The following is an 11581-nucleotide window of genomic DNA, read 5'->3' as shown; positions in this document are numbered from 1 at the left end:
ATTTTGAGGGGACCTGGGCACTTCCTGTGAATATTTGTGGGGCTCTTGGCCTCCTGCCCCCCAGTTGGCGCCACTGTATTAGAGGAAATTGTGGATAAAGTGTATTGTTGAAAATAACACCCAAAGCTGCAGTATATCAGGTGAAATTGCAAACAAATGTTTTTATACTGGGGCAATGTACACTCAAATGCTGCTCAATTCTCCTGAGAACTTTTCTTTTTATAAACAAAAATCACAAACCGAAAGTGGAGAATCTAATTTAAAATCAGATAATGAAGAAACTGAGCGAGACACAAAAGGGGATATTAATAATAATAAACCTTTATTGTCACTACACCACCTGTTTGCAGTGAAATTAAACGAGCCCCACTCCCCCCCATAAACTCAGTCGTGTTTGCACTCTGTGTGCTTGTCGGAAGTTAATTGCACCCCTATTTTTTCCCATCTCAGGTGGCCAAACAAAATTTGCATTTCAATCAGTCACATGTCCAGAGCTAAGATTTCCATGTATTGCGACTGCAATATTCAACCCTGAGCCTGACTTTGAGAAGAATTCAAAGGTAAGTCTATTTGCATAAAACTCATTCTTTTTTCCCCACCTCTCAGAAAGTCTGCCGTGTGTTTGACCCAACTGCTGAGCTCGCCTCTATCCATGATATGGAAGAACTGCGTATGGTGTCTAATATGCTTCTAATTCCAATGGAACTACGTGTCTGGATTGGATTGTCAGTCAAGGATAAGGTGAGTAACCAAGGCTTTCTCCCCCTCCTCCATCAGCACTGTTGGAGCCGATAGTAGATGAATTCAGTGGGAAGATTCTTCTATGGTGCTTCCCCAGCTGATGTCCTCGAAATGTTTTGAGAAGGTTCTCTAGATTCAACATACTGGAGGCCGAAACAGTCATGGTCGGATCCTGGCTGACGTCCTGCAACTCAAATAATGTTGTCTGTGGTTCGTTTGGGAGGAATCATCAAGGAGCGTGTTGTGTGTGTCCTTGGAATTGTCTCCTTGTGATCTGTTCTTTCTAAAGCGCATCCCACCTCTCTTGTCCCTACAGGATGGAAATTGGGTGTGGACAGATGGATTTGCAGCTGAGTTCACACCGTGGGCTAAGGGGGAACCTAGTGATAAGGGAATCAACTCATGTGCCTACTTGTTTCGTGGGGATGGTAAGGAGTCCACTCTCAGAACTGGTACCTTGGAGCTGCCATGCTCAACACAGTGCAGATTGCAGTATTTTCCAAATTTCTCCTGTGGGTATGAGATGTGCTTCTTGCCTGCTCTTTGGCCAAGAAGTCGTGAGTTAAGGACTTCCTTTGGGGCCCTTTCATCTGTTTGGTAAAGATATCTCCAAGCTGCCTTAAAAGAATCTAACCTTCCCAAGGTGGCTCAGACTGACAGGGAACACCATCCATCCTAATCCACTTTTGCTTTCCACTCAAGGTCCTCCCCATAGATCCCACCACCTGCCTTGGCCGATTTAGTATTGGGTGGGTGGGTTTCTTTTGAATGGGAGAAGAAGAAAGGACATTTTTTGCGGCCACCGTGGGGTGGGGGGGTGCATGTGTTTTGAGGGTGTGGGGGTCCCACCAGCAGCAGAATGCCAAAGAACCACTGGTGTCACTCTGCCTGAGCCCATTTCTCTTTTTCTTTCCAGGTTTTTTGAGATTTAGAGCTGAGAATTGCCTATATGCAGAATCCTATATTTGTGAACATAGGCCTGCATATGAACCCTCCTGACGTCTCCACTCTCTCTGGCTGACCCCACCAAATCTCAGAGGCTTCCATCCAATGCTGTCTTTCTACCTGCGCCTTTTTCAGAATATGAAAACATCAGAAGCCCCATTCCAGCGCCTCATCTAACCCAGTGTCCTGCTCTCACTGTAGCTTGCAATATACCTAATTGAATCCTGCAAGTAGCAAGAGCCCCCTTCCCTGGGAGCCCAGGATGAAGAACCTGTGTGGCCTTTCAGATGTTTCTTGAGCACCACTAGACAACTGGCCGTGATGAGTGGGAATGATGAGAGTTGGAGTCCACCAGTGTCAGGAGGACAGCAGACTCCCCATCCCTAATAAATGCCTCAGCCCTTTGTGAATTAAAGTACATGTCATCGAATCAACAGTCAACTACTTCCTTTTATTTACTTCTGCATCTTCCCCATGTCTCCTGTATTAATTTTTTTCTAATTGTAAGTCATTCAGGACATGCAACTGATCTCTTATACTGTGCAGGGAACCAATGCACTTTTATGGCAGTGTCTACCAGAGCCGTGGGAAGGGGGGAGGCTTAGTGAAGCCCCCTGGAGAGGAGAAATGACTGTTTGCAGGTGTGGCTTGAATCCAAACCACACCTGCAAAAGGACAAAATGGGACTTGCAGCCCCCTTGCAGCTGTGCTCTCAGCAAAACCAGCTGCTTGTAGCTGGAAGGGTTCTCCAAAGGGGCTTGGGTTCAGCACTAATTTGATGAGAGCAAGGTCCCCCTTGGCGGCAATAGGACGTTCCCAGTGGGGCTTGCTCTTAGCACCTATCAGTGGTGAAGAGGGGGCCTCTAAGGTACACTTTCCCAACAATTTGGAAGGGAAATCTATGGGGGAAATCTGTAATGCCACCAATTCAAAGCAGTGCTTGCTGTCCCCACGTCCTGCTTGCAAAGGATTAATCAGGAGTTAACTTTCAACTCCCAATCGTCCCATAGGCTTACCTGCTCCACACCTAATGTTACATAGAATCATAAAATTGTGGAGGTGGAAGGGACCCTGAGGGTCATCTAGTCCAACCCCCTGCAATGCAGGAATCACAACGAAAACATCTCTGACAGACAGTCATCCAACCTCTGCTTTCAAACCTCCAAGGAAGGAGAGTCCACCACCTTCTGAGGGAGTCCATTTCACTGTCAAATAACTCTCACACTCAGAAAGTTCTTCCGTGTGTTTTGCTGGAATCTCCTTTCTTTTAATCTGAATCCATTGAGGATATAGTTGGGAGGGGGACAGTCTTGCAGGTGCCCCATCCCTCCATCCCATCCATGAGATGATGAGGACTGAGGGCAACAGAGGCACTTGCAGAAAGAAATGTCGCAACCATGGTGAGATGCCAAGAGATCTACTGGACAATGAGCAGAAGAAAGAACCCTCCTTCACCGCAGATCCCTGACCTTTATTTCATTCTGACAGGGAAGCATAACTTATTTAACATGTACATGCTCTACAAATATGCTTCAGCAATAAAGACTTCTAAATTGCATCAGCCTCAGTGGCTTCTCTGTCATTTCTGCACCCACTTCAAAGTGCTGGCTAAGACCTTTGACATGTTGGCATTATGGTGCCTTGTATAATGGTGCGGTGTATAAATTATTATTATTATTATTATTATTATTATTATTATTATTATTATTATTATTATTATTAAACTATCCCCAAACTCCAACCAAGAAAGAAGCTTGGAGACTAATCTGGATTTCTACATCTTGTTTTACTGGCCGAGAGAGCCGGCATACAGTTTCCGGGTCATGTGGCCAGCATGACTAAGTTGTGTGGGAATTATAGTTTAGCCAGGCGCTGGCATACCACGCCTCTCATCAAGATAGAATGCCTCTCTGTCAAGATAGAATAATTAATATACAGTGTTGGCATACCACACTTAATTAGCCAAGCTACAGAGCCTTCATTTGGCATACCATTTGGCTCTCTGGGCATTGTGGGCACCAAGTTGGGAAACACATGTTTTGGCAGAGCAGGAGAACAAAGGAATAGGTGGGAAAGTACTGGGGATCATGAGGTGTTTAGAGGAGGGGGTGAGTGAGAGAGCTGTAAGCATGCATCAAGTCACGTACTCAATGAAGGGAGAAAAAGGGTGTGCCATTAGGAGGGGCTTTCCATATTTGGTATTGGAAGGTAGCACCATTCCTTATTTGGTCTTTGGAGTTCTCTGTGTATGTTAATGGTTAACTTAGCTGCGAAGTTTTCAATAAATGGGAGCCTCATGCGGGGCTCGAGGCCTTCCCTCCATTCTCTCCCTACTGTTCGACGCGTCATTATTTATCATTGCAACAAAGTCGCTTCTGGCGAACCAGAGCAGTGCACAGAAATGCCGTTTACTTTCCCGCTGCAGTAGTACCTATTTATCTACGTGCACTTTGACGTGCTTTCGAACTGCTATGTGGGCAGGAGCAGGGACCGAGCAACAGGAGCTCACCCCGTCGCAGGGATTCGAACCGTTGACTTTTTGATCAGCAAGCCCTAGGCGCTGTGGTTTAGACCACTGCGCCACCCACATCCCCTATATAGTGTTAAGGTAAGGTATAGTCTTATTATAAGTGATTGTAAATTTAAGTGAAGTGTGCTGCAACTGGATTTCTTATGGAATGTGCCAATCCTGATTGTATTGGATTTGTGACCATTATGGTCATTTGCCTTCAGTAGCAGTAAAGCTCTGCTGGATGAAATATTAATTGCCTCTGGTCTATTTTGGGGAATCCTGCAACATGTTTAAATTTTTTACTCTGCTAACTATCTGCTGGAATCTGCTCTGGATCACTATGAGTAGAATTTCATGACAAATCTCAAGGTTGTGGGTTCTGTGCTGCACCTTCCAAAAAAACAAACACAACAAACCATCACATTGGAGGACTACAGTCTATTTAAGTTCCCTAAAATTCTTCTATAGCTTGGATTAAATTCTGAGCCGGAGAACAGCTGCCAATTTCTTGACCTTTCAATTCCCTCCTATTCAATATGATGGAGTGTGAGGCCAAAAAATGACCTTAAGGTATAATTGAAGATATATTTGGTATGCCTACATGGTATGAATGGAGGTATGTATGAAGTGTGAGTAGAACCAGATGCTATGTGACTCTGAAGACAAAAGATAAAGAGATTATTGTCAAAGATAAAGAACTATTGAGCCAGCTAATGGACGGGGCAAAACAGGATGGATGAGCATATAAGCAGGATGTACCCAATGTCTGGGTGAATCAGAGGACAAACTGAAGACATGTTGAAACAAGCAAGCTATTCATGAAGACAGCATGGCAGCATGATGGAAGGTGGGCTGTGGGAAACTCTTCATGAGGACATTGTGAGGGATCAGCGTAATAAAGGGAACATTGATTCCTAGGAGAGATGAGACTATTTAAGAAGCTGCAAAGCCCTGGCAAGGTTTCGTTTGCTGTCCAACTGCAGAGGAAAGCCACCCAACAGACTCTTAAGAGAGACTGATCACCTTTCTTAGTGGGTCCAACCATCTGGTGAGTATGAATGAGAATCATAGAATAGAATCATGGAATCCTAGAGTTGGAAGAGACCATAAGGGCCATCCAGTCCAACCCCCTGCCAAGCAGGAAACACCATCAAAGCATTCCTGACAGATACAGTACCACTGTATTCCGCTCTGGTCAGACCTCACCTGGAATACTGTGTCCAGTTCTGGGCACCACAGTGCAAGAAGGATACTGACAACTGTGGAACATGTCCAGAGGAGGGCAACCAAAATGGTCAAAGGCCTGGAAACGATGCCTTATGAGGAACGGCTTAGGGAGCTGGGTATGTTTAGCCTGGAGAAGAGGAGGTTAGGGTGATATGATAGCCATGTTCAAATACATAAAAGGATGTCATATAGAGGAGGGAGAAAGGTTGTTTTCTGCTGCTCCAGAGAAGCAGACACGGGGCAATGGATTCAAACTACAAGAAAGAAGATTCCACCTAAACATTAGGAAGAACTTCCTGAGAGTGAGAGCTGTTGGACAGTGGAATTTGCAGGAGTGTGGTGGAGTCTCCTTCTTTGGAGGTCTTTAAGCGGATTCTATGATTCTATGATCTGTGCATCTTATGGAGTGAATGGTGGTCCCTGGAGCTGAATTGCCCAGGGGCCAAAAGAGGATCATGCTTTTTATTTTACAAAGAGAAAAGGGGGTGTTGAAAGGACCCCGCTCAGCAGCTGATCAGCAAGAGATCGGGAGAGAGATAAGAGTCCCAGCCCCGCCCTCCATTGTTGAATGTGCTGCAGAGGGAGGTTGTTTGTTTCCCCAGCGACATGGGACTGGCTGATTAGATTATCTGTCTGGAAACTGTAGAAAAGGCTCCATTTCCTTTAGAAGCTGCAGAAATGTGAGTTGAACCCCATAAAAACGGGGCTTTTCCTCTTTGCTTTTCCACCTTTGAAAAAGGAGCTTTGCTTCTCCCCCTTTGCAAAAAAGCTGCAAAACTTTTAGCTGATCCTCAAAAAACAGGGTTTTCCCTTTGCAAAAAAAGCTGCAAAACTTTTAGCTGATCCTCAAAAAAACAGGGCTTTTAGAGGAGGAAAACCATATATATATATATATATATATATATATATATATATATATATATATCCTCCTCTAAAAACGACGTGCGCCCTATGGACCGGTACGCCCTATGGAGCGGAAAATGTGGTAGTTAACGTTTCCAGGAAGCTATTAGCTGAATCCTCTGGAGGATGGAGAAATAATATTTTTGAACAAGGAGTACAAGATGGGATGATGGTTTGGGAGATTTTGTATGCCTGACAGGAGTTATTGATCCAACACTATGGTACAAGTGTCACACGACTGGTGACAGTTGATTCTTTTAGATTAGAGACTTTTCAAGAAAAAACTAAATGACACAAATCTTCTTAGAAATAACCCTTTATTGGTTAACAGGTAATAACTAATAAGAACTCATCCACTCCTCTCATTCATACTCACCAGATGGGCAGACTCACTAAAAGAGGTGATCAATCTCTTTTAAGAGTATTCGGACGGCCTCCTCTGCAGCAGAATAGCAACGCACTGTGCCAGGGACTTTTCAGCCTTTATATAGTTTCACCATGCATAAGTCTTACCATAGCTTCCGTCATGTTGATTCCTCATATTATATCCCCTGTATATGGCGTTTATGGACCTGACTAAGGCTTTCGACACTGTAAATCGTAATGCCCTGTGGACTGTCCTTCTGAAAATTGGCTGCCCAGATAAATTAGTAAACATCATTTGTCTCCTCCATGATAATATGACAGCAACAATCGCAGGTAACAGTGGCTCTCAAAGTGAACCATTCACAGTGGGATCAGGTGTTAAACAGGGTTGTGTTATAACCCCAACACTAATCATTATTTTCATTGCCATGATCCTGCACTTTGTCAAAGGGAAACTCGCCACTGGGGTAGAAATCATATATTGAACAGATGGAAAGCTCTTCAATCTGAGCAGGCTGAAAGCAAAGAGTAAGGGTACCGTAACTTCCGTCATAGAGTTTTAGTATGCTGGTGACAACATAGTGTACTCACGCTCAGAGGATGACCTCCAAACCATCCTAAATATCTTCGCAAAGGCTTACGAAAAGCTTGGCCTGTCGCTCAACATCCAATAAACCAAAGTGCTACACCAACAAGTACAAAACAACCCCTCTACAGCGAGAGGCAGTGGAGGATAGGGGTGCCTGGCGTGCTTTGGTCCATGGGGTCACGAAGAGTCGAACACGACTGAACGACTGAACAACAACAGCGCCACAAACCCAACTCAATGGTGTAACATTGGAAAATGTCGATCACTTCTCCTACCTAGGCAGTTATCTTTCCACAATGGTCAACACTGATGCCGAAATTCAGCATCGCCTGAGCTCTGCAAGTGCAGCTTTCTCCCAATCGAAGTGCAGAGTGTTTGAGGACCGGGACATTCGCAGGGAAACCAAAATGCTTGTTTACAGAGCTATTGTACTACAAACCTTACTGTATGCTTGTGAAACATGGACCACTTACAAACGCCATCTCCAACTTCTGAAAAGATTCCATCAACGGTGTCTCCGAAAAATCTTACGCATCACTTAGGAAGACAGGTGAACTAATATCAACGTACAGTCATACCTCGGGTTGTGTTCAGTACGGGTTACGAACGTGCTGAACCCGGAAGTACTGGAATGGGTGGCTTCTGGGTTTGGTGCTTCGCGCATGCGCAGAAGTGCCGAATCGCACTGCGTGTGTGTGGAGATTCGGCGCTTCAGGTTGCAGTCCTTTCAGGTTGTGAACGGGGCTCCGGAACGGATCCTGTTTGCAACCAGAGGTACCACTGTACTGGATGAAGCAAAGATCACCAGTGTTGAAGCAATGATTCTTCAATATCAACTTCGTTGGACTGGTCATTTTGTGCGGATGCCTGATGATCGTCTTCCAAAGCAACTACTCTATTCTGAACTTAAAAATGGAAAGCATCATGCTGGTGGTCAACAAAAGAGGTTTAAAGACTGTCTCAAGGCAAATAATTTAAAATGTAGTATAAACACTGACAACTGGGAAACACTGGCCTGCGAGCGCTCCAGTTGGAGAACAGCCTTTACCAAAGGTGTCATGGGCTTCGAAGACACTCAAACTCAGTACGCAGGGGAGAAACGTGCTAAGAGGAAGGCACGCTTGGCAAATCCACACCATGATCAACTCCCGCCCAGATACCAATGTCCCCACTGTGGAAGGACGTGTGGATCCAGAATTGGCCTCCACATTCACTTACGGACTCACTGTTAAGACCATGTTCACGGAACACAATCTTACTCAGCCAAGAGGGATCGCAGAAGAAGAAGAAGAAGAAGAAGAAGAACAAGAAGAAGAAGAAGAAGAAAGAAAGAAAGAAACAAAGAAAGAAAGAAAGAAAGAAGCTTCTATTCTATTCTATTCTATTCTATTCTATTCCTATATTCTACTTATTGTGCTTGTGTTTTTTGTGTAGCTGGTTTTTTAGATTAGTTTTCTATATCTTATTGCACTATGGAAGATTCAATTAAAAAAAGAAAGAAGAAGATTATCTTCATGGATAGTTATTTGTCCCAACATGTCCTCCAACTCATCCAAATATCTGGTACATCCTTCTTTTCCATCCTGTTTTATACATTCCATTAGCTGGTTCAACAGTCCCTCTTTCTTTATCTTCAGAATCAAACAATCTCTATCTTTATCTTCGGAATCAAAGGATTTCTTTATCTTTATCTTCAGAGTCACATACCATCTGGTTTTACTCACACTCAAAACATACATATCTCCATCCATACTCTGAGACACTCATGGGCCTCACACAAGTAGGTTACTCCCCCAAAAAAAACACCAGTTTAGTTTCTCAGGTGCACCTTCAGTACAAAACAACTGTAGGAAAATAAATGAATTGGATGGCTGACTTTCTGAATTAGATAAACACACATCAATAAATGAGAATTTTGACAGAATACAGAGTAAGATTTGCAACGTTCTCTAGATTCAGTTCTAGCCTTTGGCCTTCATTCACCCCAGTGTTGCCTCCAAGCACCTGCCTGAAACCTCAGTGGCCGGTCTTGATTCAGATTCATTTCATGGACAATTCCTGGCCCAAAGTCACCCACTGAGCTTCATGGCTGAGTGGGGATGTGAAACATGGGCTGTGCCAGACCCTAGTCCAATTGTTTCTCCATTATTCTCTAATACAGTATTACATTTCCTGCAATTTCTGCTGCCTGGACGGCTGCTCATCCATAGAGCTTTCAAAGGAAATTGGTCTGGGTGTGCTTTTGGGTTGAGTGCATCTATCTGATTATTACAAACTCATATGTATATGACAGCCCCCCACCCCCCACAATATTATCTATAAAGCCTCTGAAACGATCGCAGATAGGAGAAGTTAAAGTTGTCGTGATTTTCAGCAACTGAAGCAGAGAAAGACAGACAGACAAGTGAGTAGCTTTCTCAGATTGTTATATAGTTGCCCAGTCCTTCCTTGGAGAGGTGCTCAGTGGTACCAGATTGTTACAGCAGTTTGAAGTGGAACTAAAGGGTTTTTGTGGGTTATTTTAAAGGTAAAGGACCCCTGGACGGTTAAGTCCAGTCAAAGGTGACTATAGGGTTGCAGCGCTCATCCCGCTTTCAGGCCGAGGGAGCCGGTGTTTGTCCACAGACAGCTTTCTTGGTCATGTGGCCAGCAGGACTAAACTGCTTCTGGTGCAACGGTACACTGTGACGGAAACCAGAGCACACAGAAACGCTGTTTACCGTCCCGCCACAGCAGCACCCATTTATCTACTTGCACTGGCATGCTTTCAAACTGCTAGGTTGGCAGGAGCTGGGAAAGAGCAACGGGAGCTCACCCCATTGCGGGGATAACTCTATTCTCCTCACTAGGGTGACTCTCCTCCTCCTGGCTAATTTCCACTTCATAGCAGTTGGATATTTTTCAATCCATGGCAGCTTTCAGGTGAAAGAGATCGTTCTGTACTTGTGTGTTCAGATGTAAAGGCTCTTGGTGGGTGTTTGGGTTCAATTAGTAGGCTTCCCTTGTGCTGCCAAGTGTCTCCCACCACATGCCATTGCTCACCGATCAGGCTATGAATGACACATAAAGACCAGCTTCCCACCCAAGCGTAGTTCAACTGGCACACTTGAATAACAAAGAATCCCCAGCACAGAGAGAGAAAGAGATCGAAAGAGAGAGAAGCTGATAAACCAGGTGAGATATCTTCTCCCTTCTGATCTCTTTGACTCTCCATGCTGGCCTTTGGATGGCAGAGATATCTTAGGGTTACCGGACGTCCCCGGTTCCTGGGGACAGTCCCTGGATTTGCAAGTCTGTCCCCAGGAAATGTGGCAAGGGCACCCTCAGCAGCCCGGAGCCAGCCTGGTAGTGCAGTTGGCTCTGGCTGGCTCTGGGTTGCTGACTGCTGCCGCCTCTGCCACTGCCGAAGTGGAACTGGGGACGTCCGGTGGTACAGATCTCCTTCCCCCTTTCCCCTTTGTTTTGACTGTTTTGATTGGGGAGGCTCGGGAGTTGTGGGCGGGTAGCCATTGCCCAGGAGGGGGGCAAGGCGCATGGTTTCTCTACCGGGCAAGGTGCAAAACCCTTCTTTCACACCCTGTGAAAAATAAATGTGCAGAATTTTTTTAAAACTGGGCAACGGAACACCGCCCGCCCATGACTTCCGAGTCTTTCCCCATCTCCTTCCCCCTTGCCCCTTTGTTTTGCCAGATCGGGGGAGGCTCAGGAGCTGTGGGCGGGCAGCCATTGCCCAGTTATTAAAAAACGCATATATGTTCCACAGGGTGCGAAAGAAGGGCTTTGTACCTTTATACAATATGCATTTGTGTTTGGGCCCAGGGTCTTTTGCATCCCCATCCGCATAACTGACTCCCTGTTGCTGTTGTTGTTGTTCAGTCATTCAGTCATGTCTGACTCTTGGTGACCCCATGGACCAGACTACACCAGGCACTCCTGTCTTTCACTGCCTCCCACAGTTTTGTCAGACTCATGCTGGTAGCTTCGAGAACACTGTCCCACCATCTCGTCCTCTGTCGTCCCCTTCTCCTTGTGCCCTCCATCTTTCCCAACATCAGGGTCTTTTCCAGGGTGTCTTCTCTTCTCATGAGGGGGCCAAAGTCTTGGAGCCTCATCTTCAGGATATGTCCTTCCAGTGAGCACTCTGGGCTGATTTCCTTCAGAATGGAGAGGTTTGATCTTCTTGCAGTCCATGGGACTCTCAAGAGTCTCCTCCAGCACCAGAATTCAAAAGCATCAATTCTTCGGCGATCAGTCTTCTGTTGCTACTCAGCTTCAAAAGACAAAAAGTGTCCCTGCAT

The sequence above is a fragment of the Lacerta agilis genome, chromosome 10 (genome assembly GCF_009819535.1).
Source record: "Lacerta agilis isolate rLacAgi1 chromosome 10, rLacAgi1.pri, whole genome shotgun sequence".
NCBI lineage: Eukaryota > Metazoa > Chordata > Lepidosauria > Squamata > Lacertidae > Lacerta > Lacerta agilis.
Note: the sequence above shows the minus strand (reverse complement) of the source record.